The sequence below is a fragment of the Narcine bancroftii genome, chromosome 14, assembly GCF_036971445.1.
Source record: "Narcine bancroftii isolate sNarBan1 chromosome 14, sNarBan1.hap1, whole genome shotgun sequence".
NCBI classification, from domain to species: domain Eukaryota; kingdom Metazoa; phylum Chordata; class Chondrichthyes; order Torpediniformes; family Narcinidae; genus Narcine; species Narcine bancroftii.
In genome coordinates, this window is record NC_091482.1 from 25,369,545 (window position 1) to 25,397,012 (window position 27,468).

A 27,468-nucleotide genomic window follows, 5' to 3' on the forward strand; every position below is an offset into this window, starting at 1 on the left:
GAGCACACATTTTTACAGAGGAATCCCTCACCTTGTAAGATTATAAAACTTTATACAAGGAAGGTTTGATGATAGAATCGGAAAAACTATAGAATATTTATAATTCAGACAGAGACCATTCACCAACTGTTTCTAGTCTGCCAGCAGTCCACACCCGTAATCTGTAGCCCTACAGGTCATAGTTCATCATTTTGGATCCAGTTGGCCACTTTTTTTTGACCAGTCAGTCATGTGGACCTATTCAAAAGCCTGATAGATTACATCACAGTCTCATCAGCTCTCATAATCAAATCTTCATATTACCCCTCCTTCCCTTGACAATTCCCATGCCGACTGTCCAGGCAAATCTGTGCCTTTCTAAATAAATGGTTGTATTTCGCCTTCATGTAATGGGTGCACCACTGCAATTAGAATAACCAGCCCATAACTATTTGGTTTATTGCTTTTTCCCTTCTTAGATAACAGTCCTCCAATCCTGTGACACAACTCCTAAGACTGAAAAATGGCAGTTTTTCATTTCCTTCCTCCTTTTAATGGCTTGTCTTGTACATAATCCTGGCCTGGCAATTTATTCATTATCAAAATGATGAATCTCTCAATGTTATCACTAACTACAACAAAAGCTTTAGCATCTTTTGTAAAAACCAATGCAAATACATTCATGAAATTAGCCGGCATCTCTCACCTTCACCTTTTGCCTCCCAATATGCATCCTTGTTCTTTAGCTACCTTGTAGCTCAGGGGTGGTCAACCTTTTAATTTTTAAGTTAGACATACAGAACGATAACAGGTCATTTCAGCCCACGAGTCTGTGCTGCCCAATTAAGCTACACCCCAGGACGTACTCATGGACTGAAATGGCCTGTTACCATGCTGTTCTTTCTTTGGCTTGGGGTGCACCAAAGAAAAGGTACAAGGACTGCCTAAAGAAATCTCTTGGTGCCTGCCACATTGACCACCGCCAGTGGGCTGATAACGCCTCAAACCGTGCATCTTGGCGCCTCACAGTTTGGCGGGCAGCAACCTCCTTTGAAGAAGACCGCAGAGCCCACCTCACTGACAAAAGGCAAAGGAGGAAAAACCCAACACCCAACCCCAACCAACCAATTTTCCCCTGCAACCGCTGCAACCGTGTCTGCCTGTCCCGCATCGGACTTGTCAGCCACAAACGAGCCTGCAGCTGACGTGGACTTTTTACCCCCTCCATAAATCTTCGTACCATGCTGTATGTCTAAATTAAAAGGTTGGCCAGCTCTGGTAGCTCTTTATGTATCTGTACAACATCTTTGGATACTCTCATTTTATTTGTTTTTTTTCCAACTGTATTAAGCACTTGGTATCTGACATTAGGTTCCTTTTTTTTTGCTTTATCCTACCCACTGTGTGTCTCATAACCATATAACCATTTACGGAGTGGAAACAGGCCATGTTGGCCTTTCGAGTCCATTGTTTGAGAACTCTAGATTTTGGCCTTTTTTTAAATAGGAACATGTTTATCTTCAGCTCTCCGAATCGCCTAATGTCTCCAAAATTAATGTACCTTCAAGCCCAATTTTGCTGAATCCCATCTGCCTCATAAAGCCACCTTGACCAAAATAGCATTTGGTTCTCCCAGGTATTGATGCATTTTGTGCACATTTGGGGGTTCAAGCACTAATCTCTGCCGGCCATACTGAAAAGGATTCGTTTATTCCCAATCTTTACCTTCTCAATTCATATCTGCCTATTGCCGACAGTTCTCTGTGCTCTAACCTTATAAACTAATCTTGTGGAAGTGACCTTATCAGATATGCCAATCTCATTACTACTTACTCATCTATTCTGCTGGTCACATCCACAGAGAACTGCAGCAGATTAGTTAAACTTTGTTTGTCTTTCATACATTCATGCTGACTCAGTTCAATCCTACGATTCTCTTCATGGCATTTAGATTCCAACCTTTTCTGGAACACCTACATTAAGATAATTGGTCATTTTCTCTTTTCTCTCTCCCTCCTTTCTGAAACATAGTCGTGCTGCTACCCCCTAAGACAGGGAATCAGTTCCACAATCTAAAATATTCATTTTCTCCACAGCTTCTGCTTTAACAAGAAACCATGACAATGCTGTTATTCTTGCCCATCAAATACTAATTAATTCCATTTTAAAAGTTACTAATGACTCTCCACAGGTAATTGAATGATTGGAATGAAAATACACCACCCCAATATGATATTCTTGCAACAAGAAATAGTTTAAGAAAAGCACTGCATCATTTCGACTAATGAAGCCACCTGTGACCTGGTCAATTAAATGTCCTCTCATGAACGTATTGCTATGGTCCTGCAAGTAACTCCATTGAGAGAATGTTGATATGATAGAGGGCAGATATTATTACAGTGATGACGTACCCTTGATGGATTTGGTTGTCCATGATTATTGGCAGTTGGTAATTATTCAAAATTTGTAATAACAGGAGAGCTTTACAATGAATTGTACATCACTTCAGCCCTACCTACGGTACCTCACCATCCGATCCAGGGCTTCACTCTCATCATAATAGATGTTGATCAGTTTATTATGCAAAAAATCTTTAGATGATCACACTGCATTATTCAGGTTCATCATAGGAGTTATGTACTCTAAACGGCACATTTTAATCCGTGTTTAGCTTTGTGGCTTTAAAGTGGGACGAAGCTTCCTTGTGTTATGTGTTCCCATTCCTCACAGCTGGAATTAAACCCTTCTGGAAATGTGAGAGAGAGAGAAATCATCTCTGATGCCCTTCCCCCCCCCACCCCCCACGATTGCCCTTCCCCGATTTTGTTTTAGGTGAGGAATACATACATTCAGTAAAGTGAGGACAGTAGTTCTCATGCCTGCCCTGAACTTGTGTCCAATGAAGGACCAATCCAGCACTGAAAGTGTTTGTAGCAGGTTTGTCGGCATTTTCGGAACTCACTTCAGAAGTGAATTATCACTGCAGTACTAAGGCATGCCCCAGCTTTGGCCAAGATGCATTTTGTGAATGAACCAGGAAGCAAGTGCAGTTGACATGTGAAATGATTTCAAAAGGCATCTGACAAGGTAATGTATGTAAGCACATATACAATTGCTATCCACTGATTGCCACATTGTTTTACACACCAGGCTCCACCTAATTTTTTTTAAACAAATTTCCATGTTGAGAAATCAATTATTGTTTAACTACATTGATCAGTTTCCAAACCACTTGTGGCAAGGGACTCTTTCTCTGTACACTTTTGGAAAAGAGTAGTCCTTGTTTCTGTAGCTGCACCTTGTGATTTCAAAACCTACTTGCAAATTCAGTACATTCAATGGAATTAATTTGTTAGCTAATATAATTTTCTTTAGGTATTTAAAGATTTTTAATTTGTTCATTGATGTACGTATTTTTAGAGCTTTATTTCTGTTTATACAAGATGCTCCATACATTGAAGAGGACTCTAGTGATATTTGTATCTTTAAATGTTCATGGAAAGTCCATGCCCAGGTTCCTCACAGTGTATTAATTGAAAGTGTTGTCTTACAGAATTTCTTACATTTCCACTTGTAATCACTGGACACAAATTGAAATGCAACTGGTGAAACAAGTCTGTCTTGAGCTTGGAAATGGTTTAATTAGGAGATGGGAATGACTTCAAGTGGATTTGGTTTTTTTTTTGCCCAGCCTCAGACTTCTTTAAATTGATCTGAATTCTTGAAACCTTTGGGAACATTTGATTTCCCCCAGCTATGCAGCACTATGGCATTTCCGTTACATGGAGGCGAAGTAGCAATGCAAGAAGGGATGAGGAGGAAACATGTCAAGGGGAATACAGCACAACCGATGTTTGTCTTTTACTACAACATCTTGCATGTTTAGATAGTTGATAATGGCTTGAGAAACATGCTTATCCGTTCCACAATGTGCTCCAACTTGTTGCAATGTATTCAAAATGTGCCGCCATTGCTATCTTTACAGAAGAAAATGTTGTCAGTGCTTTATGGGCCGTACACCTTGCCTTGTTTCTGCACAGCCAAAAGTGCAACAGAGTAGTTGGTGCAATAGATCTATTTTAAATTACTGCATTCATTGTTTAAACGAATCAGTGGTGAGTTCCAATAGGCCATTATTTTCTGAACAATTTTATTGTTCCAGGGAAACTTGCCTTATCGGCTTTGGAAGTGAAGTACATGGAGGAGGACAAGATGTTAATTTTTATCTTGGGGGGGGGGGTCCTTTCATAAATATATATAGAAATGACTGACATTAGACTTATTACTGAAATTGGCTAGCTCTCTCATTTCTGTCTAATTATTTTACCCTGTTATTTTATCCCTAATTTCCCTGAGGGACAAATGCTGGAAAATATATTTGTATGCTCAGGCATTGGTAGGGATACAGGATTATGATTGATGGCTTTTGTCTTCATGGTCAGATCCCAGATATCTTGGTGTTTAACTTCACGATGATAAATGGTCCCTTTTGAAATATTAAACAACTATTTGCATTATTAAGTTTCAATAAATGTCGCCGCTCGTTCAGGAGAAGAGAGAAAAGTAGCAACAATGTCAAGATGGCAAAGACCAGAAAATAAACTGTTTCTGGTTGAGTCCACACCATCTGAATGATTGCCCTCTTAATAGCCATCGTGAAACAAAGTTGCAGAACAACTGCTTGAAAATCCTTTTCTGGATTCCGTGCATGGTTCAGTAATCCATAATCTCTAATTCTTTAAAGTAGCTAGGGGCTAAATTGAAATGATTAACATTTTCCCATCCTATTTAGTGTAAAAGCTCTAATGTGTGTTTTAGTGTACAAAGTCTGATTGATCCAAACAATCATTACTGAATATCTGATAGATTGTTTTATTAAAAATGGGCAGAAGAGCAGTAACTGTTTTGTGCTGCACTCATTTTGAATTGCTTTTAATTCCAGTATCTCATCGGTCAAATAGTATTAGGTTCCTTTAGTTTGAGGTGGCTATTTTGTCATAATATTGCCTCCTTCTACAAAAATGCTGCCCATTCTAAAATGTGGCACTCATTGAAAAATTCTGCATCTCTAATTTTCACCATCAATCTTTCACCCTTATCCCCAGTTGAGCAAATTTTAGGCAAATTATTTCCCAATTTCTATTTAAAATTCAAAATATGATATATAAAAATAATTCCATTTGCCAATTTAGAGAATCACTTCTACCCTGTGCAGTAGGTAGCACAGAAAGGTGGGCAGCAGTTTAGATGTTTGCATTCTTAATTTCAAATGTAGGGAGAGATGGAACTGTTGCAGCTGAATCTGGAATGATCTCCACTAAACAGAGTAATGTGAGTGTATGATTTAATCATACGTGTGTTCCTTTCATTGGTGAGCTATTTCAGTGGCTCCAGTTTTTATCTCTCAAACATTGCCAACAAGGTGTGTCCTGAATAAAAACTGGAGTTCAGTTAGTGCCGCTCTGCAGGCAATATCAAAGGACGATGAGGAGTTACTCTGGCTGGCTGGAGTCATTTTAATCATAGGCATGTTTCTACTTTATCATAAAGGGAGGGTGTAAAATGCTGCCTTGTCATTAAAGAAAGTGAGCTGACAATGGAGCCTTGTTCTTTGACATTGGGGAGCAGAGAGCTGATTAAAGTGCAACATGCAACACGTAGATAAGACCAAGCTGGAACTGGAAGTTAGATTTTTGAACATGCCTTTAACCCCTTGCCTGGTAACTGACTTCATTTTTTATTTTTCATTTTGGACCCACTTTCCATCAGTTTCCTTGATAGTGCCAAATTATTGCTGGCCAGCTGCTTTCACAAATGAATGAGATATCGAGTCACTGAAGGATATTCAGTCATTTAAGGCATTTTTATTGCTTCTCCTGGGCATTGACCACTAGAAAGGCCGCCATTTGCTATCCTTCCATCACTGCACCTTGACTGGCGAACCATTTTCTTGACCTGAGCACGATAGGGCTGTCACTGGGTGAATTTCCGGATTTTGACTAGGAAAGATTTCTGGCATGTTTGCAACTCTGCTTGATGCACGAGTTTGGCAGAGGACAGTGAGAGTTGAATTTGTGAGAGAACCTGGGGTGATAATCGCATGAAGCTGTTGCCTTTGACCTTCCATGCTTGAGAGCTTCCCTCAGAATTCTCGGTGAATTGATGAAACTTGGATAAATTCTGAGGAAAAACTGGCAGCTCAAAATTGTATATTTGAGCCAGGGGAAGTGATTTGTATTTGATCATAACATGTAGCATGAAAACCTATTTTAATGAGTCCATTCAGGGCCTTAGATGTTGAACGCTTCACCTGATCAGTGCAAACAAGGCTGGGGGCCAATACCAGATGTGTGTCGAAGCGAGGGATGGGAGAAGCTTTAGGCATACCTGAAAATAAGGTGCAAACCCAAAGAAGCATTAATCTAAGACTAAATGCAAGTTAAATGAAAAACACCAAGCTACTGACAGTGAAATAATATGCTTGCTATGATCATGGTAACTACTTGAAAAATTGGACATTTGACCCAAGATTATGCTTGACATAAAGGTGCCATGATGGAAAACGAAAAATTTGGATCAATGCGACCGAAGATGAAAAATCTGTGGGAGAAAGATAATTGTGGTTGTTGGAGTCCAGTAATCACATCCCAGAATTTGCTGTAGAAATTCCTTGGAGAATGTTTTGGGTCCAATGATATTTGGCTACCTCATTAGTGACATGAGATTAGAGCGAAGATTTAATTTGATGATTGTTTTCTTCACTGCTCTCTGCAGCTTGTCAGCTAACAAAGATGCTTGAACTCTCACGCAGTAAGGTGATCTTCAGCTCATGACAAGCAACTGGTAAGTTACATTCATGGTTCAGAGGTGCCAGACTGTAATCTTCTCCAACAGGAGGGATTTCATCTGCACCCTTCCCATAGTCAATCCTGCTCTCCATTTATTTCTAATGACACAACCAATGGATCTTGGACTAATTCTATCAGCACCCCGCCACCCCCCCCCCCCCCCCCCACCAAACCCCTTCAAGCAAGGATTGGTTCCTGCAATATCCTACAGGATATTCAGTTCCACTAGCTTTCAGCATTGAAATGACTTGCCCTGAAGTCCACTCTCTGCTTGTTCTTTTTGGCATTGAGAAGTATTGGTTCAACATGTGAGGGAGGACACGAGGTGGTAACCAGCAAGTTTCCTTGTCCATACTGAGACCTCAGAAATAATATATTTTTGAAACTTTTTCTGATTTATCCTTTCTCTTTGGTGATTTTTTTTTGTAATGCCAACAGTTCCGTTGATTTGAAATAAGTTCCAGGTTAGGAATATGGCTGGGAGCATCTCTGGTCTGGATGTTATTTTAACATCTGGTGGTCCATTCTAGGTGAGCTTGTTTGTTTCCACTCAAATACAACTTTAAGTATACAAGGTTAGGAAAGGCATAGATGAGGTAGATAGAGGGAAAATCCCATGGTAGGGGTGTGTAAAACAAATCTTCAGTATGTGGTTGATGTCTGGAACAATGTTTGAGGTATTTATAACTGATATTTGCATAGGCAAGGCATAGAAGGAAACGGTCCTAAATTAGGCAAATTGTCCAAAAAGATGGGCTGTTCATGTGCCATATGATTCTGACTCAAGCATACAATCAGACTTTGCTTTATCTTTGTATTTCTGTTTGAAGTCTCCTTGAGATTTCATTCCTATGAGTAGTCTTTGCAAAATCTATGCTATCCTACTCCATAATGACTGCATTTAATTCTGAGACTCAAGCTATTCAAAATGTTAAGTCAAAGCATGAAGCTGGAGAAACTCAGCAGGTCAAGCAATGTACTTTATACAGCAAAGATAAAGATACATCACCTTGATGAACCTTGTGGCATGCCTCGATGAAGGGCTCCAGCCCGAAACATTGGTTATGTATCTTTTTCTTTGCTATACCAAGTACACCATTTGACCTGCTGAGTTTCTCCAGCATTGTGTTTTCACTTCAACCATTTGTATTTCACCACAGTGCTGTCATTCTCCCTTCACTGCCACTCTGTCCTCTGTTATCTTTAATACCTGACCACTAGTGTAGTCCATTGTAAATTCAGACATTAAAACAAATGCATGCAGTTACAGCCTATACTTTTTTTCTTTTCCTTTGGAGTTCCCACCCAAACTTTTATGCTTGCCATCATCCTCTATGGTTTTAATTTTTTTCTTTTTAAAAAAAAAAGGAAATGCTTTTCATGTGTGCAGCTCACACAACAACTTTTGGGTTTCCTTGATTCTTGTTTGATTTTCTTTTTCCTATAATGTTATCTTAAAGTTGTTTTCCTGTGTACAAAAGAAAAGACATCAAGGAAATTATTCAAAACAAAATACCTGGACTGTTTGGCAATATTATCAAATTAATTCCTTCTACTTGCTTCCCTATCTTCCTGCAAAATTTCCTGCAAACCTTTACTGTTCTATTTCCTTCACTATTTTCATTACTATTCCAGATTGTAAAAATCCACTGGAACCTCTTCTGGCTCCTTTGCTGCTAATAAAGCTGATAATTGGGCAAAGCAGTTTCATCTTGGCTCAGATTAGTCATTTTATACATATAAAAGCATCACCTGTGTGTCTCACTACATAAAGTCAAGGTCCTTGGTGGCTTTTTTAAAAAAAAGCTTCTCAATTTGTTGTACCATCTTCAAAGGTTTGTTTGTCTCAGGCATCCAAATCTCCATAGTTGTATTATTTGATAAAACTTGATCATTAAATTTCACTTGCCACCTATCTGCTCATTTCTTGAGTATATCTGTAACCTCAAGGTAATATTGTGCTATATATAAACTTGAAATAATGCCTTGCACATTCTCATGTCAGTTAATTGGTATAAATCAAAAAGGGTTGTCATAATGCTGCCTTGAAGAAAACTGCTCTACAGTTAGTCAGAAAGGCAACCTATCATTAATACTTTACTTTCTCGGCTTTGCCGTTTAAACCTGTAATTTCAATGCTCATATGATCCCAACAGTTTTCAGAGGTGAGCTAGTCCATCCTTCATCGAGGTACTCCTTCTCTGATGGATATGTGCTGCCTTTCAATTATGAATCCATTTTTCCTGACAATAGCTTTTGTGTCAAGTTATGGACCCCCAGCAAAGTAATTATATCCAATGACTAATAATATTTTTGAGTGTCTTTTTGAGATTATTACCAGTAATCTAAAATATTGTTCATTACTCTTGATAGCTAAGTTAAAAGAGGACATTAACAAAGCAAATAGTGGCTAATAAACTATGATTCAAAATAATGTGTGCTGAGGTGGTAGTTTTGGCCTCTGAAGATCAGCATCTAAATGATAAATTATTGAAACTCTTACCATTACAGTCCTTTTTGCCCAGGTTTTCAGCTGAACCTGTACTTGAGCAGACAGAATTATTCAGAAGCAAACGTGTTTTCAGATTATCAGGTGTGTTCGACTGTGCATGAAAACTCCTTTTGCATTTTTGAAATGCAAGGTAACTCCGCTAAGAAACTTTAGAGCTACACCGCAGGTGCTGATGAAGAGTGTTAAGCTGACGTATGGACCGTGCACATGGAGACTTTCCACAAGGGATGGCTGTGAAGCTTGTTGTGCTGCAGATGGGTGTCTGAAGATTATAGCATTTTGAGGATCTCAATTCAGTTTGACTTCCATTGTCAGCTCCATGCCGATGTCCCTGTTAACACTTGTTATTGGCAGATAAACTTGTTTACTTGAGTCTTGTCACACCTGCCGTTCATGTGAGCACATTGAGCAAACCCTTTCCGTTGTCTTTCATAATTTAAACACTGCATAGGTATTTGTCCCTTAATTACCTCAACTGACAGGAATGCAAACCAACTGTAACTATCCCGTCAGACAGCCTTTTCATCAACAATGAACATTACATAAGAGCAGTGTGTCCCTTCTGAAAACAAATTGAAAACCGAGAACAATATACCCCAAATAATTAGATTGTTTGATGGCATTTTCTTGTTTCTGCTTGTTTCCTGCCCCTGTTCCTCTACATCCCAACACACTACTTCCCAACCAGCTTCCAGCCAATATGTCAACTTCTCACTCTTCCCTGCAAGTTTTTCCTCGACAGACGCGACTTGACCTGCCAAGTCCTGTCAGCATTCTGTTCTTTGTACAAACTTCTGTTTCAGCTTTGCGTCTTCTTGTTTTGTGGAAGTCGCTTCTTCCTCAAACTTTACCAAAGTTCAACAATACTATATATTTTTTATTTTTTTGCCTGCAAGTACATTTCCCCTGCAGGTGTGTCGTCCACTTTCCACGCAACCATTCTTCTTATTATTATTGGTAACGTTCCCAGTCAACCCATAGATTCATTACAAAAATAAAATCGTGCTGCTGGGGACCTGGAAATGAACTTTAGCATTGAGTATATTAAAAAATACCTTGCATTTCTGGTTTTAAGGTATTAGATGTGTGCCTACTAAATGTGCAATGACCACAGTATATTCTGGATTTCATAGCTAGGTTATGATATTTAGCATCTATTGGGGTCAGCATTACAGAAGTACAATTTCCTTTAATTACAGGGTCAGTTTTGGGGGCTGTCAATGCAAAATCCTCAACAGAGACTGGAAATTTTTCTTTCGTGTAGAATGACTAGGACACAAATTACGGGATTTGATACGAAGGCCAGTGGGCTTTTATTGCAACACTAAAGATATATAAAGTAGAGAATTCAAGGTTATACCAAGAGTGCAGGGTAATGTGATTCATTGTGCAAGCACTAGTCCAGATCTGGCACATTCATGGACTAAATAACCAGGTTTTTTTTCTGTATTTTTTTTTTTTTACACTGCTGTAGTTGAAAGCCACTTTATTTGCTTAATGTAAGTCTCAGATACTGTGGTCTGGTTCCTTCAGGACAGAAGTTGTTTGGGGTAGATTAGATGGCCTTTTTGCCCCACTTAAAAGGTTTAAACAAATCGAACGTTCAGTGAGCAGATCATCAAAATGGCCTTTTGACAAAAAGCTGTTGAGAGTTGCTCTCTGCCTTGATCCTTCAAGAATAATTGTGACAAGTTGGTCTCAGTGCCATCTCACTGAATACCGACGAGGAAGGGTGCAGTTGGGCTCCCGTTCTCGATGAGAAGACATCGGATTGCTGAATTCCCAAATTTTTTTTCCACTTGATTATGTCAAACACTAAAGAAGGTGTGGGAAAGCTAAGTGAACCCAATGACAGGTGGAATTTTAAAAAGCCATAAAAGGTTCACTTAATGTTACGAATCCTACTTGTGACGTTATTTCTGAACATTCCGAGCTGACAGGAAAATGGCAGGGAAAGAGTTAAGCCGGCTTGTGTTCCCTGTCCTGACTTTCTATTTAGATTTCTGGGAAGTGTACTTAAATGATCCCAGCTTTGACTGTGTGTTGAAAGAATTTGGGCTGCATGATGCACAACAGTGACCTTGCTCAGACCAAGGCTTTGTTTACTCTCAGATACACTTCAGCTAACTGAGCGCAACTCAGCAGCACCATTAGGACTCCTGCAACTCTGGGTGGAATCTGAACAGTAAATCTGTACAACCAATTGAATTTATTTTGCTTTCTTCATCTCATTTTCCTCTCTTCCTCCCAGATAGTCAAGGCACCGTCCCTTTTCATTGTGTGAATTTCCTGACCCTTTGAAGTCGAGAGCGGGGAGTTGGTGGTACACCTCTGCTTCGTGCATTGAGAGTGAAAATGTAAGGACTTGAGAATGGGATCTGGCATGTGAATATTAAAGCTCTAAGGCAGATACCAGGAACACTGGCATCTACCTTCTCTGGTAATGGGATAGTGGAACTCCTTAACTAACTAGGATGCAATTCTTTGACGAAAGCAACTACTTTTATTTATATAGTTACCTTTTGCAGCAAAAAACATCCCAGTGTGTTTCCATGTTCACAGGTATCTTATCAATAGGAAATTGGCACTGATACATCAATACACAAATGTGCTGGAGAAACTCAGCAGTTTAATTTCACTGATACAATAGCACATAGGATGAAAGAGAGATTTGACAGTCTTGCACAGATGTTTGCACCAAATATGATGGCCAAATTAAATTAAAACTCTGCTACTGCTTGTCCGTGTAATGTGTCCCCCTATTCTAGTAGTTTTCAAACCCCCCCCCCCCCACAACTCTCATAACTCTCATTCCACCTTAAGCAATCCCTATGCCATAAGTGCTCCGTGATTAGTAAGGGATTGCTTAAGGAGGTATGTGAGTGGGAAAGGAAGTTTGAGAATCACTGCTCTGGACCCAATTGTTACAGAAATATTTTGCTTCAGAAAAATTGTCATTGGCCCATTTCCTTTGGAGTTCTGAAACGGTGCACATAACGAGTCAATTAGGTACGATTAAAACTTTTCAAACTTTTTTCTGTCCACTCTTACTAATCACATAACACTTCTGGCATAGGGATTGCTTAAGGAGGAATGTGAGTTTGGGGGGGGGGGGGGCAATGTGAAAACGACTCCTCTATTCCTTTCATATCCGTGTGACTGTCTAGAAGTCTGTTAAATGCTACTTATCTGCTTTCATATCTACCCCTGGAAGTCCTTACCAGGCACCTGCAACTAATCTTAGAGTAAAAAATTTTCCTCATATGTCTCATTTAAACTCACCCACCTCCCTTTAAAACCATGCCCTCTAGTATACAATATTTCTATCCAAGGGAAATGATTCTGACTGTCAACCCTATCTATGCCTCTCATAATTTTATAAATTTCCATCATCCTCTAAGACTCCAGACAAAGCAATCCAAGTTTATTCAACTCTTCACATAGCTCAGGCCTCTAATCCAGGCAGCATCCTGGTAAATCATTTATTTGTGTGATCTGCAATCTTTTTCATCCAAGTTACATATATGTGTACACACATGTGTGGAGATAGAGAGATGTGTTTGCGTAGAAACATTATACTATTTAATGTATAATAAAATATCATGTATATCACAAACATGCAGAGTTTTGCCGCCAGCCTTCCAGACCTCTGGGGGGGGATTCCATCCATACCTGCTCCTTTGCCACTTTTCAGTTGTTCAATTGCCTTATATGTCTCTTCCCGGGTGAGGACCTCATCCAGCTCTAGCCTTAGGGGCTGTTGAGGGAGCTGGAGCAGGGCGGAATCTTGGACTGAGCGGTTGGCACTGAAAAGAGATTGGAAGTGTTCTGACCATCGGTTGAGGATGGAGATCTTGTTGCTGAGGAGGACTTTGCCGTCTGAGCTGCACAGCGGGCTTTGGACTTGGGGTGAGGGGCTGTACACAGCCTTTAGAGCCTCGTAAAAACCCCTGAAGTCGCCAATGTCCGCGCTGAGCTGGGTTCGTTTGGCGAGGCTAGTCCACCGCTCATTTTGGATCTCCCGGAGTTTGTGCTGAAGATGGCTGCATGCGCGACGGAAGGCTTGTTTCTTCTCTGGCCAGGACGGCTTTGTAAGGTGAGCCTCGTGGGCAGCTCGCTTCTTTGCCAGCAGCTCCTGGATTTCCTGGCTGTTTTCGTCAAGCCAGTCCTTGTTTTTCCTGGAGGAGAAGCCCAGTACCTCTTCAGTGGATTGCAGTATGGTAGTCTTCAGCTGATCCCAGAGGGTTTGAGGGGACGAGTCTGTGAGGCGGATTGCATCCTCGAGCTTTGCTTTGAGGTTTGCCTGGAAGTTTCCTCTCACTTCGTCTGACTGCAGGTTTCCAACATTGAACCTCTTTCTGGAGGCTTTACTGTTCCTGGGGTTTGACTTGAAGTGAAGGTTGAGCTTGCAGCGAACCAGCCAGTGGTCAGTGTGACATTCCGCGCTGGGTGTGGAGCACATCTTGTTTGTCTCTTTCTCGCACCAGGACGTAGTCCAGGAGGTGCCAGTGTTTGGATCGGGGATGCATCCAGGTAGTCTTCAGGCTGTCCCTCTGCTGAAAAAGGGTGTTTGTAATGACAAGCCGCTGTTCTGCGCAGAGCTCCAACAGGAGGCACCCATTGTCGTTGCAATTGCCGACGCCATGCTTGCCCAGGATTCCTGGCCAGGTTTCTGAGTCTTTGCCAACGCGAGCGTTGAAGTCGCCAAGGATGACAACCTTGTCGGCTGTAGGGGTGTGTTGAATGAGGTTGCGCAGATCAGTGTAGAACTTGTCCTTTTCCGCTTGTTCCGCCTGGAGGGTTGGAGCATAGACACTGATGAGGGTGATGCGACGCTTGTTTTGAAGGGGGAGTCGCATGGACATGATCCGGTCCGAGTGGCCTGTCGGGAGGTTTTCGAGATTGGAGGCAATGGAGTTCTTGACCATGAAGCCTACACCAGATAGGCGTCGTTCATCCATAGGCTTGCCAGACTAGTAGATTGTGTAGCCCACACCGCGTTCTTGGAGGCTGCCTACATCTGCAAGGCGGACTTCACTGAGAGCGGCTATGTTAGTATCAAGTCTGAGGAGTTCATGTGCGATGAGGGCAGACCGACGTTCAGGTCGGTGTCTGTCGGCCTTGTCTAGCATGGTTCTGATGTTTCAACATGCTAGCTTGAGTTTGTGAGCATCTTTTGAGGGGGAGGACGTGGAGGAGGAGGACGTGGACCTGTCCTCGGGCCTGCGCAAAGGAGCTTTTAGGTGGAGACAAAGGAGCTTTTAGGTGGATGCCAAACTGCATGAGTTTTTCAAGCTTTGCTGGGACCAAGGAAAACTGCTTCAGGACCTTCGTGATGCCATCATCATCACCCTGTACAAAAACAAAGGCGAGAAATCAGACTGCTCAAACTACAGGGGAATCACGCTGCTCTCCATTGCAGGCAAAATCTTCGCTAGGATTCTCCTAAATAGAATAATACCTAGTGTCGCCGAGAATGTTCTCCCAGAATCACAGTGCGGCTTTCGTGTAAACAGAGGAACTACTGACATGGTCTTTGCCCGCAGACAGCTCCAAGAAAAGTGCAGAGAACAAAACAAAGGACTCTACATCATTTTTGTTGACCTCACCAAAGCCTTCGACACCGTGAGCAAGAAAGGGCTTTGGCAAATACTAGAGCGCCTCGGATGCCCCCCAAAGTTCCTCAACATGGTTATCCAACTGCACGAAACCAACAAGGTCAGGTCAGGTACAGCAATGAGCTCTCTGAACCCTTCTCCATTAATAATGGCGTGAAGCAAGGCTGCGTTCTCGCACCAACTCTCTTTTCAATCTTCTTCAGCATGATGCTGAACCAAGCCATGAAAGACCTCAACAATGAAGACGCTGTTTACATCTGGTACAATCCCAACACCCAACCCCAACCAACCAATTTTCCCCTGCAACCACTGCAACCGTGTCTGACTGTCCCGCATCGGACTTGTCAGCCACAAACGAGCCTGCAGCTGACATGGACTTTTACCCCTTCATAAATCTTCGTCCGCGAAGCCAAGCCAAGGAAAAAAATATATATATCACAAACAACAGGGTCCAAACACTGGTCATGGATCTCGAGCCAGAATGATCACCACTACAGTCCATCTCTTCAATCTGAGGCGCCTGCAAGCTTACACCAAGACACAAGAGCAACTTGTCCGTGAACTACTCTTTCCAGACGATGCCGTTTTAGTTGCCCATTCTGAGCCAGCTCTTCAGTGCTTGACGTCCTGTTTTGCAGAAACTGCCAAAATGTTTGGCCTGGAAGTCAGCCTGAAAAAAACTGAGGTCCTCCATCAGCCAGCTCCCCACCATGACTACCAGCCCGCCCATATCTCCATTGGGCACACAAAACTCAAAACAGTCAACCAGTTTACCTATCTCGGCTGCACCATTTCATCAGATGCAAGGATCGACAACGAGATAGACAACAGACTCGCCAAGGCAAATAGTGCCTTTGGAAGACTACACAAAAGAGTCTGGAAAAACAACCAACTGAAAAACCTCACAAAGATAAGCGTATACAGAGCCGTTGTCATACCCACACTCCTGTTCAGCTCTGAATCATGGGTCCTCTACCGGCATCACCTACGGCTCCTAGAACGCTTCCACCAGCGTTGTCTCCGCTCCATTCTCAACATTCATTGGAGCGACCTCATCCCTAACATCGAAGTACTCGAGATGGCAGAGGCCGACAGCATTGAATCCACGCTGTTGAAGATCCAACTGCGCTGGTAGGTCACGTCTCCAGAATGGAGGACCATCGCCTTCCCAAGATCGTGTTATATGGCGAGCTCTCCACTGGCCATCGTGTCAGAGGTGCACCAAAGAAGAGGTACAAGGACTGCCTAAAGAAATCTCTTGGTGCCTGCCACATTGACCACAGCCAATGGGAAAGGCATGGAGGGCTATGGTCTGGGTACAGGTTGACTTGACTAAGTTGAATAATAGTTCAGCATGGACGAGATGGGCCAAAAGGCCTACTCTGTGCTGCAGTGTTCTATGGTTCTCATTGGGGGGAAAAAAGGCTGGAAGAGAGAAGTTTAAGATACAGCTGCATGATGAGCAATTAAATTTGCAATCATTGAATAAACCAGAACAATACTTGCTGGAGTTTTAGAAGAATGAGTTTGGGGGGGTTCTCATTGAAACTTGCTGAATATTGAAAGGGCTGGGTGGAATGAACGTGGAGAAGATGCTTCCAGAAGTGGGAGAATCTAGGAACCGAGGACACAGCCACAGAATAAAAGTGTGTCCCTTTTAAGACTGGTGTACAATTTGTCACCCAAACTGCCTTCTGCTCTGGTGTCTCAGCTATCAGTGACTTGTGCACTAAAACACCCCAGCCCATATGGGCTTCAACATTTCCTAGTCCATTGATACTTCTTAAAAGAAAAGATCTTTTCCTGTTCTCCCCTACGGTTGCATGCTCACTTTACTTGTCTATATTATCTTCATCTCTGAATTCTTACATTTCCACTTTTCTCTTATCATTACTAAATTTGAAGATGTAGCATTTAGACTTTGTTGCTACATCATTGATGTTCAGCTATTCTCAACCTATATCCCCCACCCCAGACTTTGAACAGTTTATGGGCTCCTTTCTCTGTGAAGTGTCAAGTTTAGTTGGTTTCTTTCGGACTGCTCTCAGGTGACACAGTTAGCGCAACGCTGTTGCAGCGTCCACGACTGAGGTTCGACACCTGCGCAGTCTATAAGGAATTTGTATGTTCTCCCTTTGCCTGCGTGGACTTTCTCTGGGTGCTCTGGATTGCTCCTACTGTTCAAAGCGTACTGGAGATTATAGGTCAATTGAGTGGCACGGGCTCATGGGCTGAAAGGGTCTGTTACTGTGCTGGATGACAAAATTTCCAAAAGAATTGCTGACTAAATTTAAAAAAAAAAATTTATGATCGGTCCGTGCCCCCCCCCCCCCCACCACTTAAATGTGCTTAAGCACTGGCATATGGCCCCGTTGAAAATGGATAATATAGATTGTGTATAATTGATTGAGAACCATGTAATGATCCCTGCAGTACCCAACCTGATGAAGATATGTTTATGTCCAGCACTTGAAGATCTGCAGCATCCAAGATAATGCAGCCCAGCTGCCGTTCAAAACCCAGCCATTCTCAAAGAGGGCCCTATGCACCCCCCCTTCTCTCCCTCTTCCACTTCTCCCCCAGGGGGGCCACAGGACATTTAAGTGAAATCCTTGTTTTCTTTTCACCTTGCATAACATTTTAAAATATTTTTTGTGTGGAAGATTGTGGCGCTGTGGAGCGGAGATGCCGTGCTTTTGCGGAGTTCAGCTGCTATGAACGGGAGCCAATGGTGGTTTTAGTTGAAATCACGTGACCACGGGTCTGCTTCCAGGATGGCAGTGCCTATTAATTGGCAGACGGGGCTGCAGACTCTGGGAAAGCGGAGCACTGGACCAGGGCACCAGAGGACAGGAGGATCACACCCCATCTGAGAGGGAGAAGGGGAGGAAATGGCCCGCAGGGATAATGAACCATGGCGGCGGGCCAGTGAGTGTGACGGGCTGCTGGCGACTCGAGGCGCAGAACCCACAGAAGCTGTGGACTGCTGTGTTACAAGCCTAGAGGACCCCAAAACCCAGCAGCAATAGATATTCACCAGGACAAATGGTTACTTAAACAAAAGTTGCTTTTAATTATCTTTAAACATGATAACAGAATCAAACTTTAACTTACCACTATTAACTTAACTAACCTAACTTAACCCCCTTCTAATTCTAAGTGCATGTGTATGTAATGTGTATTAAGTTCAGAAAAGTTATTTGATTCACAGTCCAATCTCACTTCTCATTTCTCCAAGTTTACTGGTTGCAGGCCATTCTTATACTGTGCACAGAATTTAACATTTATTAAGTTCACCAGGCTTTGGTGCTTGAAAGGTAAATGGTTATCACTCAGGAAGGTTCTTGTCTGTTTTCAGAGAGAGATTTGTTGTTCATTGGACACCCACAACTGATTCCTTGTAACCAGCCACTTCAGTGTCTTGCCAAAGAAACTTGCCCCACCAGGGTTCTCCAGATGATAACCTCTTTCATTCAGATCACCACAGAGTTCCTTTTTGTTTCCCTTATTTCAAGTGAAACATTAGAGAGCATGAACCACAGGGTTTTGACCAGGCTGAACCAAGCACTCACAACCCATCTTCCAAGATGGGGATTTCCACAAGCTTATAAGCTTGTCCTGTTCCAGTCCCAGCTACTACTGCTGCTGACTGTAAAACTGCAGAGAACTGATCTCTCTTGATTTCTCTCTCTCTCTCTCTCTCTCTCTCTCTGTGCCTCTCTGCAAAACCACATGATCCTCTTAGAACAGCAAGTTCCACTCCAGAGAGCCTGCAGCTCTGACAAGTTCTTTCATCTGTTGCCTTTTTGAAAACAATAATCCATTAGTGAAGTCTCTTGGGCACTTTCCAAAGCTTTTGCAAAGGCTATTGGCGCCAGCCTGTCTAGCATGAGCAGAGCTCCAGTATTTTAAATAAAATCTGTTTTAAATGTGACCTGCACTTTTAAAAAAAAAACCTGCCCCAATTTATCTCCCAAAACCTTATCTATAATCTGTCACAGCTGGAGACTGCTGACAGGAGACTCTCACTGGGCTGTAGCCTGCTGGAGACTGGCTCAAACTGGCCGGAGAGGTACCAGGTATCGGAACCGGGATGCAAGGTGTTGCCCAGGGCACTGAAGGTTCTCCTGACCATGTCGGAGGTTCAGATCTGGAGCTCGAATTGTCAATGGTTTGGTCTGGGCTCTGTATTTGCCAGAAATATATTATTGAAATGGGAGACAAAGGGTTCAGTTTAAGAAAACCTGTCATTCTGTTAAGATGCAGAACTGACCAGCTGCAATATTTCCTTCAGTGGGGGAAAAAGCTACCTATGTTACTCCTGAAAAAGAACACAGAATAAATGGCTTTAAAGTAAGCAAGCCCTGACTGCTCTTTTGAAAATAGAGGGCAGCCTCATCATGGAAGAAAACTGAAGAAGAAGGAAAATTGACCTCCTGGAAAGGCAGGACTTGTATTATCCTAATCACAGGAGATGCAACATGGGTGTCTTTTAAATAATTAAGACCACTTCCCATTTGTGCCCAAAAGATGGTTATTCCTGCTTGAAGAATATCTCTGAAAGACAGCTCATCAAGACTTGAGTTTAAAGAGATCTGAATTTATCATTGCCTGGTGAATTTTTGCCATTGCTATTCCTTTATTAATGTTAACTAAGTTTCTTTAGTCCTTGACAAAATTGAGAGGGTTGTTAGGTCGTAACTTTAAGAGGCACGTGGGCAATTTCTGTCTTGCAGCAGGCAAAAAGTAATTTCATGTAACACCACACTTTTATTACTAGGATAATAAATTGAATCTCAATGTCATCAGTCAGAGTGAAGTATGGAAATATGACTATTTCACAGGGAAGGGAAGCCCTTAAATTTTGAGCAGAGTCCAGGGTGGGGGGAAGAATGGGTTGAGAATGTCTGTTCTTGACTTTCATTTTCTCCCCAGTGACTGCAATGAGCACCATCTACAAACACGGGTGCACAGTAAGGTGACTCCAACAATACTTTTCAAACCCATGACCTCGACTAACAAGAAGCACAAGATCTTCAGTGTCCTCTCCAGGTTGTACACTGCCCTAACTTAGAAATGTTGTTGCTTTCCATTCTTGATTGCTGGGTCTAAATCCTGGAGCTTCCTTGCCAATGACATTGTCGGAATACCTGCTCCAGTGGTTCCACAAAGCTCATTCCCAATGCTTTTGAAGGACAGGCAAAGAATGCAGGCCCTGACTCCAATGCTCAGAACCTGAATAAAGAAGTAATCTACTTACACGATGTCTGGGAGAAAGACATTATTTTCCTTTATTTGCCCCTATGCTCTGCAGTTTTAAACTTGTAATGAAATAATTCATGTGTGATTCTAAAGTGCACATTCCATATTTTATTCAAGGTTATTTGTGTACATTTTGGTTTGACCATGTAGAAATTGCAGCACTTTGTAGACATAGTTTCTCCATTTCAGGGTACCATAATATTTGGGACATTTAGCTTCACAGGTGTATGTGATTATTTAGGTTTGTTTAATTGCTTCATTGGTGCAGGTACAAGTGAGCTACATTTGCTTTTGATCTCCTTTGGAGTCTGTAGTTGCCATTTTTCAACACGAGGTCCAGATTTGTGCCCCAATGAAAGTCAAAAAATCCATTATGAGGCTGAAAAACAAGAATAAAAGAGCAAGAGACAAACCTTAGAATTACCAAAATCAACAGTTTGGGACATCATTATTACGAAAGAGTGCACTGGCCCTCTCAGTTATCGCAAAGGGACTGGTAGGCCAAGGAAGACCTCCAATGCTGACGACAGAAGAATTCTCAAAACCCCAAATGCCTGACCGACCAGTCAGAAACGCACTCTTCAGGAGGCAGGTGTGGATGTGTCAAAGACTACTGTCTGCAGAAGACTTTGTGAACAGAATGGCAGAGGCTGCACTGCAAGATGCAAACCACTGAAACAGGACGGGCAGATTACAGTTTGCCAAGAAGTATTTAAAGAATTGGCAGAATTCTAGAAAATGGTCTTGTAGATAGACAAGACCAAGATTAACCTGTATCAGAATGATTGCAAGAGTAAAGTGTGGAGGTGTAATGGAACTGCCCAAGATACGAAGCATACCACCTCATCTGAGATACCATAGTGGTGGGGGTGTTGTGGCCTGGGCATCTGGGGCTACCACAGGTACTGGCGAACTTACCTTCATTGATAATGTGACTGCTGATGGCAGTAGCCTAATGAATTCTGAGGTGCATAGAAACATCCTATCTGCTCCTTGGTGCTTCATCCTACAGCAGGCAAAGAGCCCAAACGTACTGCTTAAGCAACAAAGGAGTTTTTGTTTAAAAATAAAAGGAAAACTCTTGAATGACCAAGTCAAGTCATCTGATCTAAATCTATTTGACGACGCCTTCCAAATGCTGAAGAGAAAACTTAAAAAGATAAGCCCCTGAAACAAGGAGGAGCTGAAGATGGCTGCAGTGGAGGCCTGCCAGCATCACCAGAGAAGATGCTAAGCACCTGGTGATTTATATGAATCGCTGACTTCAACCAGTCATTGGATGCAAGGGATAGGCAACAAAGTACTACTTTAATGCTATGTCCCAAACATTATGGTGCCCTGAAATGAGGGGACTCTGTATAAAAAGTGCTGTAATTTCTACATGGTCAAACCAAAATGTACACAAATACCCTTTTTTTAAAAAAAAAACACATCTGGAATGTGCACTTTAATTGCACAAGAATTGTTTGATTATACATTTAAAACAGGGGCAAATAAAGGAAAAACTGTGTCTTTCTCCCAAACATTATGGAGGGCATCTAACAAAAAAAAAATCCCTCTCAATCAGACTGAAGAGTATGCTCATCAGTGATGGAGGGTTGGGTAAAAGCCCATAATGTTTAATTTGGATAGCACCTGGATTAGCCCACTGCTGACCTCATCATTGCCTTCATCTAAATGAAGAATTTCATGTACGACCTCGAAGTAGCTTTTGACCAAGTGTGACATAAAGGAGCCCTTGATAAATTTTAGTACGGCTCCGCTGTTCACTGCATAACACGAGTCATTACTAGTGAATTTTCAACGCTGAACCTGAGTTGCAGACATCTTGAATAACTTCAGTTCTCCAGCATAAATATTAGCCTTTCAGAGTTTTTTTTGTTTAATTTGCACAAGCTGAAGCAGATTGGGAAGGAGAGAGAGAGAAGCAACAGCCTCAAGCTATACGCTTTGATGTCGATATCTGCTCATTCTTTGTCAAAGGCAACTTGTTTCTTTAGTTACCTTACAGACTCTGTATCCTAACGGACAATGAGGTTCAATTCAGGATTGAAATGCTTTCATTTATGAACTTTACACTGTTGAGGGTGGGTGGAAATTTCTCTGTGGCGAGGTGTGAAACCCCACAAATGTAGGAAGGCGAACACACAAAACGCTGAAAGCCTGATGGTCGTCGGCATCCAGGCCAAGTTGGTGTTTGGAGTCGTCCCTTTCTCTGAACTGAAAAATAAATTATCCATGCATCAAAAGACAAGGAATGGCAGGTCATCTTCGTCAAATACAAGTTAGGAGCATTGTCTCCACAGATGTTGATTGATCGGTTCAGTATGTTTTTTGGAAATCAATACTTCACCTTTGTCTTGATACTTATCGTTGATGGCTGATACTGTTTATAGAACTTTTTTGATTGTAACAGGGAGTGGTAGTTTATAAAATGACATTTCCGATTAGACTCGAAAGAAAGAATTCTGAACTTAAAGGGCTTTAATGCATAAAAATGTCCCAAGGCACTTGAATGACTGATGCAGGCAGGATCTGCATGTCCTACCCTCCCATTAGGTCTTACAGCAGCTGTTAGAGAAGTGAGATGTTATCTATCTCGCCCTGGTATTGTGTTAGTTGTGTAACGCAACCCATTGCCAGACAAGTTAAAAAGTGTGCAGTCTTCTATATTTCATTGTGGTTGTGGCGATATGAAAATTTAAAATACAACTTTGCCCAGAAAATAGATGGAATGACAAGAGTGAATGTGAAAGGAATCCAATTATTAAAAACAAATTTCACTGGTAGCATGGTTGCCTTAGCGGTTAGCACAACACTTTTACAGTGCCAGCGATTGGGACCGGGACTCAAATCCTGCACTCTGTGAGGAGTTTGTACATTCTCCTCATGTCTGTGTGGTTTTCCCTGGGTGGGGGGGCAGGGCGCTCCAGTGTCCTCCCACCTTTTGAAACCTACCGAGGGTGTAGGTCAATTGGGCGACACGTACTCATGGGCTGAAATGGCCTGTAACCGCGCTGTTTTTCTAAATTTTAAAAAATAAACAGGGTTAGAGACAAATTGATTTCTGTGAAGACCTTCTATTCTTTTCAATTCTGAAAACTTCTGGACCCTGCTTCTCCCATGTACGTTCCAATATTTTCTGTAAAACATAGATCATGTGTAAATGTTTTCAACTTAAATCCCAAAATAAAAAATCTCTCCAGCTGATTTGAAGATGTGCCTCTCCTTCCACTGAACATCCTGACTGCAGCAACTATGCCAAACAAGACACATGATATGTTGCCCTTTGGTGTTTTCAGTGTTGAGGATAGGAGGAAGGATGCTTTGCTCTATTCGGTGTGGATATAGAGGGGAATATAGTGTCATAGAGGGAGTGGAACAAAAGTTCACATTCTGGTTGCAACTGTGGATCGCAATACGCCCTTTTTCACTCATCAATGAACCAGAGTTGATCCTCTGTTGACTTGACCTGCATGAGAATTTAAAAGCATGAGAGGGGATCTCATTGAAACATAAGAAATTCTAACGATGCTTGACAGGCAGAATCGATGAGGATCATCGATTCCCCTCTCTCGGAATTCCTGTAACCAAGTGTCGCAGTAACAAAATAAAGAGAAGAATATTTAGGACTGAGAGGAGAACTTCACTCAGGGCGACGAACCTGTGAAGACCAAGTTGCTGAATGTATTTAAGAAGAAAATTGAAAGGCATCAGGGTATACCTGCATCAGGGTATATGATGAGAATGGGAATATGGTATTTAGATTGAGGATCAACCATGATTGCATTGAATAATTAAGCAAGAGGGGAGGGGCCTATAGCTGCAATTTTCCTCTGCTTCTACTGTAAGATGTCTAAAATCCTGACATTTTGCCATGAATGTTATGCTGTACCTTTCCATGCATCGACTATGTTTTTATACTGAGTCTTTATTAAACCTTTTCAATGTTAATTGAAGTTTTTGGGTGTGCTACAGCATGTACAGGCATGGGAAGTTGATTGTGGAAACTACTGAATGGTGAAGCAGCTGCTGAACCAAGCAATCCAGCAGTTTTGTTTTGGAAATTTTCAGTATTTGGTATCGTTCATTGAAAATGTGCCATTCTTTCAGGAATTAGGTTCTTCAGAGGAAGTAGCTGCTCTATACCACAGATCAAACATTGGAGCTCTGTTGTGTCGAGCCAAATCAGATTTGGTTATTTGTGCATCAAAAGTTCTTTCTGCTTTTCTTGTCCTTTGTCACTTGGACTGACCATTACAATGCAGAAATGACCTGGAGAAACTCAGCAGGTCATGTAGCATCCATGGGAGGTAAAGGGTAATCAACGTTTCTGGCCTGGATGTTGGTTATACTTTACCTCCCTCCTATGAACGCTGGAGTCTCTCCAGCATGTGTGCTGCACTCGGCTCTCATATCTGCAGACTTGCTGATCTCCAGAAATTAATGTGTTATGCAATTCTTATCAGTAAGTGTTCATATTTACTTAACCAGATATAATTCTTAAATTAGCAAAAATTGTGTCTTGGAATACGGGGGATGTAGTTCTTTAGTTAGGTTTGTGTATGATAAAAGAACTATGTGGTCAAAGTCGTGAATACCAATAGAGTAAATCATTTGATTTCATAGGAATAAATGAGTGGTGGGAGTATGGAACGAGCTTCCAGCTGAAGTGGTAAATGTGGACTCGTTTTTGCATTTAAGAAGAATTTGGACAGGTACATGGATGGGAGAGGTACTGAGGGCCATGGGCTGGGTGCAGGTCAGTGGGGCTAGGCAAAAAAAAGTGGTTCAGCACAAACTAGAGGGGTTGAATCGGCCTGTTTCTGTGCTGTAAGTGTACTATGGTTCTTATAATTCTGCAGGGTTTTTTAAAAAATTGAATATTGTCTGTGCTAACTGCATGTTACAGTTTGTGCCGGATCATTTAAACAGATCAATGTTTAAATTCTTTCTCACCAGATCCATTTCTGAGTGTTTTAAATGGTAGAATCCAGTGAGTTTGATGGAATCTGTACACATTCCATTTCTCTCGCTTTCAGTTCTCAAGCTTTGTCTATGTTTGGGGATCAGTATCATAAAAATTGCCATGCCCATGTATCGTGATGTTTTGATCGTGAACTAATCACATGTTGCAAAGATTAGATGTTGCAACTAAACCCAGTTGTATTTTGTTAATGTTGTCGCTCTGCACATGCTCACTTGCAGGAGCGGGAGGGAATCTGGCTTAAATTATTTCTTCCTTTCTACCCATACCAACTGCTCAATTCCATGTTAAAGCAAAAATGTGATTGAAAGATATTTTGCAGTATTGTAGCAAACAATCCAAGACAAAGCTAACACTAATCCCAAAGGCTGCAAGCTCTATCTCCTAGCCAATGGTCAGAATGTTTAAAGATGCTGAGCTGGAAAAATGACTACCTATAAATGCAATACCTTACGCAATTCACTTTAGAGCAAATATGAATCCCTTGCGCTTCACGCCCACACGACTGGATGTCACTTGAGCATGATGTCTTTATGTGTCAACCCATCTTTCCAACTGCCTTAAGAATCAGCATCAAGTGGGTGAGTAGGGTTCCTTTAAAAATGCATTAAATCATTTAAACAGCCAATAATTTTGGGACTTCAATGCTGTTTGCATTGCAGATTTTCTCTTTGAATAAAATTAGGACATTCATTACTTTTCCCCCTCCCAGCTTTGGATCTCGGCTTTCTGTTAATGTTCATCATTGTGCAGACCTGGACTAGGTTAGATTTTGTTTCTTTCAGCTTGTTCAATTATCATGTTTAATAGCTGTAATTATAGTCTCAAAAAAAAAAAAAAAAAATATATATATATATATATCTTTCTTTGGCTTGGCTTCGCGGACGAAGATTTATGGAGGGGGTAAAAAGTCCACGTCAGCTGCAGGCTCGTTTGTGGCTGACCAGTCCGATGCGGGACAGGCAGACACGATTGCAGCGGTTGCAAGGGAAAATTGGTTGGTTGGGGTTGGGTGTTGGGTTTTTCCTCCTTTGCCTTTTGTCAGTGAGGTGGGCTCTGCGGTCTTCTTCAAAGGAGGCTGCTGCCCGCCAAACTGTGAGGCGCCAAGATGCACGGTTTGAGGCGTTATCAGCCCACTGGCGGTGGTCAATGTGGCAGGCACCAAGAGATTTCTTTAGGCAGTCCTTGTACCTTTTCTTTGGTGCACCTCTGTCACGGTGGCCAGTGGAGAGCTCGCCATATAATACGATCTTGGGAAGGCGATGGTCCTCCATTCTGGAGACGTGACCCATCCAGCGCAGCTGGATCTTCAGCAGCGTGGACTCGATGCTGTCGACCTCTGCCATCTCGAGTACCTCGACGTTAGGGGTGTGAGCGCTCCAATGGATGTTGAGGATGGAGCGGAGACAACGCTGGTGGAAGCGTTCTAGGATCCGTAAGTGATGTATATAATTACAATGTATTTAGTCCACGCTGCTGAAGATCCAGCTGCGCTGGGTGGGTCACGTCTCCAGAATGGAGGACCATCGCCTTCCCAAGATCGTGTTATATGGCGAGCTCTCCACTGACCACCGTGACAGAGGTGCACCAAAGAAAAGGTACAAGGACTGCCTAAAGAAATCTCTTGGTGCCTGCCACATTGACCACCGCCAGTGGGCTGATAACGCCTCAAACCGTGCATCTTGGCGCCTCACAGTTGGGCGGGCAGCAACCTCCTTTGAAGAAGACCGCAGAGCCCACCTCACTGACAAAAGGCAAAGGAGGAAAAACCCAACACCCAACCCCAACAAACCAATTTTCCCCTGCAACCGCTGCAATCGTGTCTGCCTGTCCCGCATCGGACTTGTCAGCCACAAACGAGCCTGCAGCTGACGTGGACTTTTTACCCCCTCCATAAATCTTCGTCCGCGAAGCCAAGCCAAAGAAGAAAAAATTTAGTTTTAAATAGTGTGGGTTTGAGAGATTAGAAATTTCTTTGCAGATGTGAGGCTCAAGCTTTGATCCTACAGAGCTGCCTCCTGTAATAACATTTTTTCCACAGAAATGTTGTGACATGAATTGTCTATAATTGTAGACCAACAGTGCATTAATCTAAGATGGTTGACCTCAGCTAGGATGTAATGTGTCATTCCAGGCACTATAAACAGTGAAGGAATATCTTGGCCTTGAAGGAATTTTTAAAAAACAAAAGCAAACAAAATGATTAATAAATTCTCCAATACCTTTAAATTCTTTATAACATTTTTATAGCAGATTTTTTAA

At 42.0% G+C, this 27,468-nt stretch overlaps 1 protein-coding gene across 8 annotated transcripts in view; it reads left to right on the forward strand.

Moving 5' to 3' along the window:
* LOC138749824 (E3 ubiquitin-protein ligase RNF43) overlaps positions 1-27,468 on the forward strand; it is a 208,494-nt gene that overhangs the window by 69,345 nt on the left and 111,681 nt on the right. For 2 of the 8 annotated variants that reach the window (XM_069911739.1, XM_069911740.1), the window contains exons 1-2: positions 6,764-6,822; positions 11,591-11,696. The exons of 5 other annotated variants lie outside the window; for them this stretch is intronic. The gene's annotated coding sequence lies outside the window, so the exon portion shown is untranslated. Of the gene's footprint in view, positions 1-6,756; positions 6,823-11,590; positions 11,697-27,468 lie in introns of those variants that run through there. One more of the 8 variants, XM_069911741.1, reaches the window with a different exon arrangement.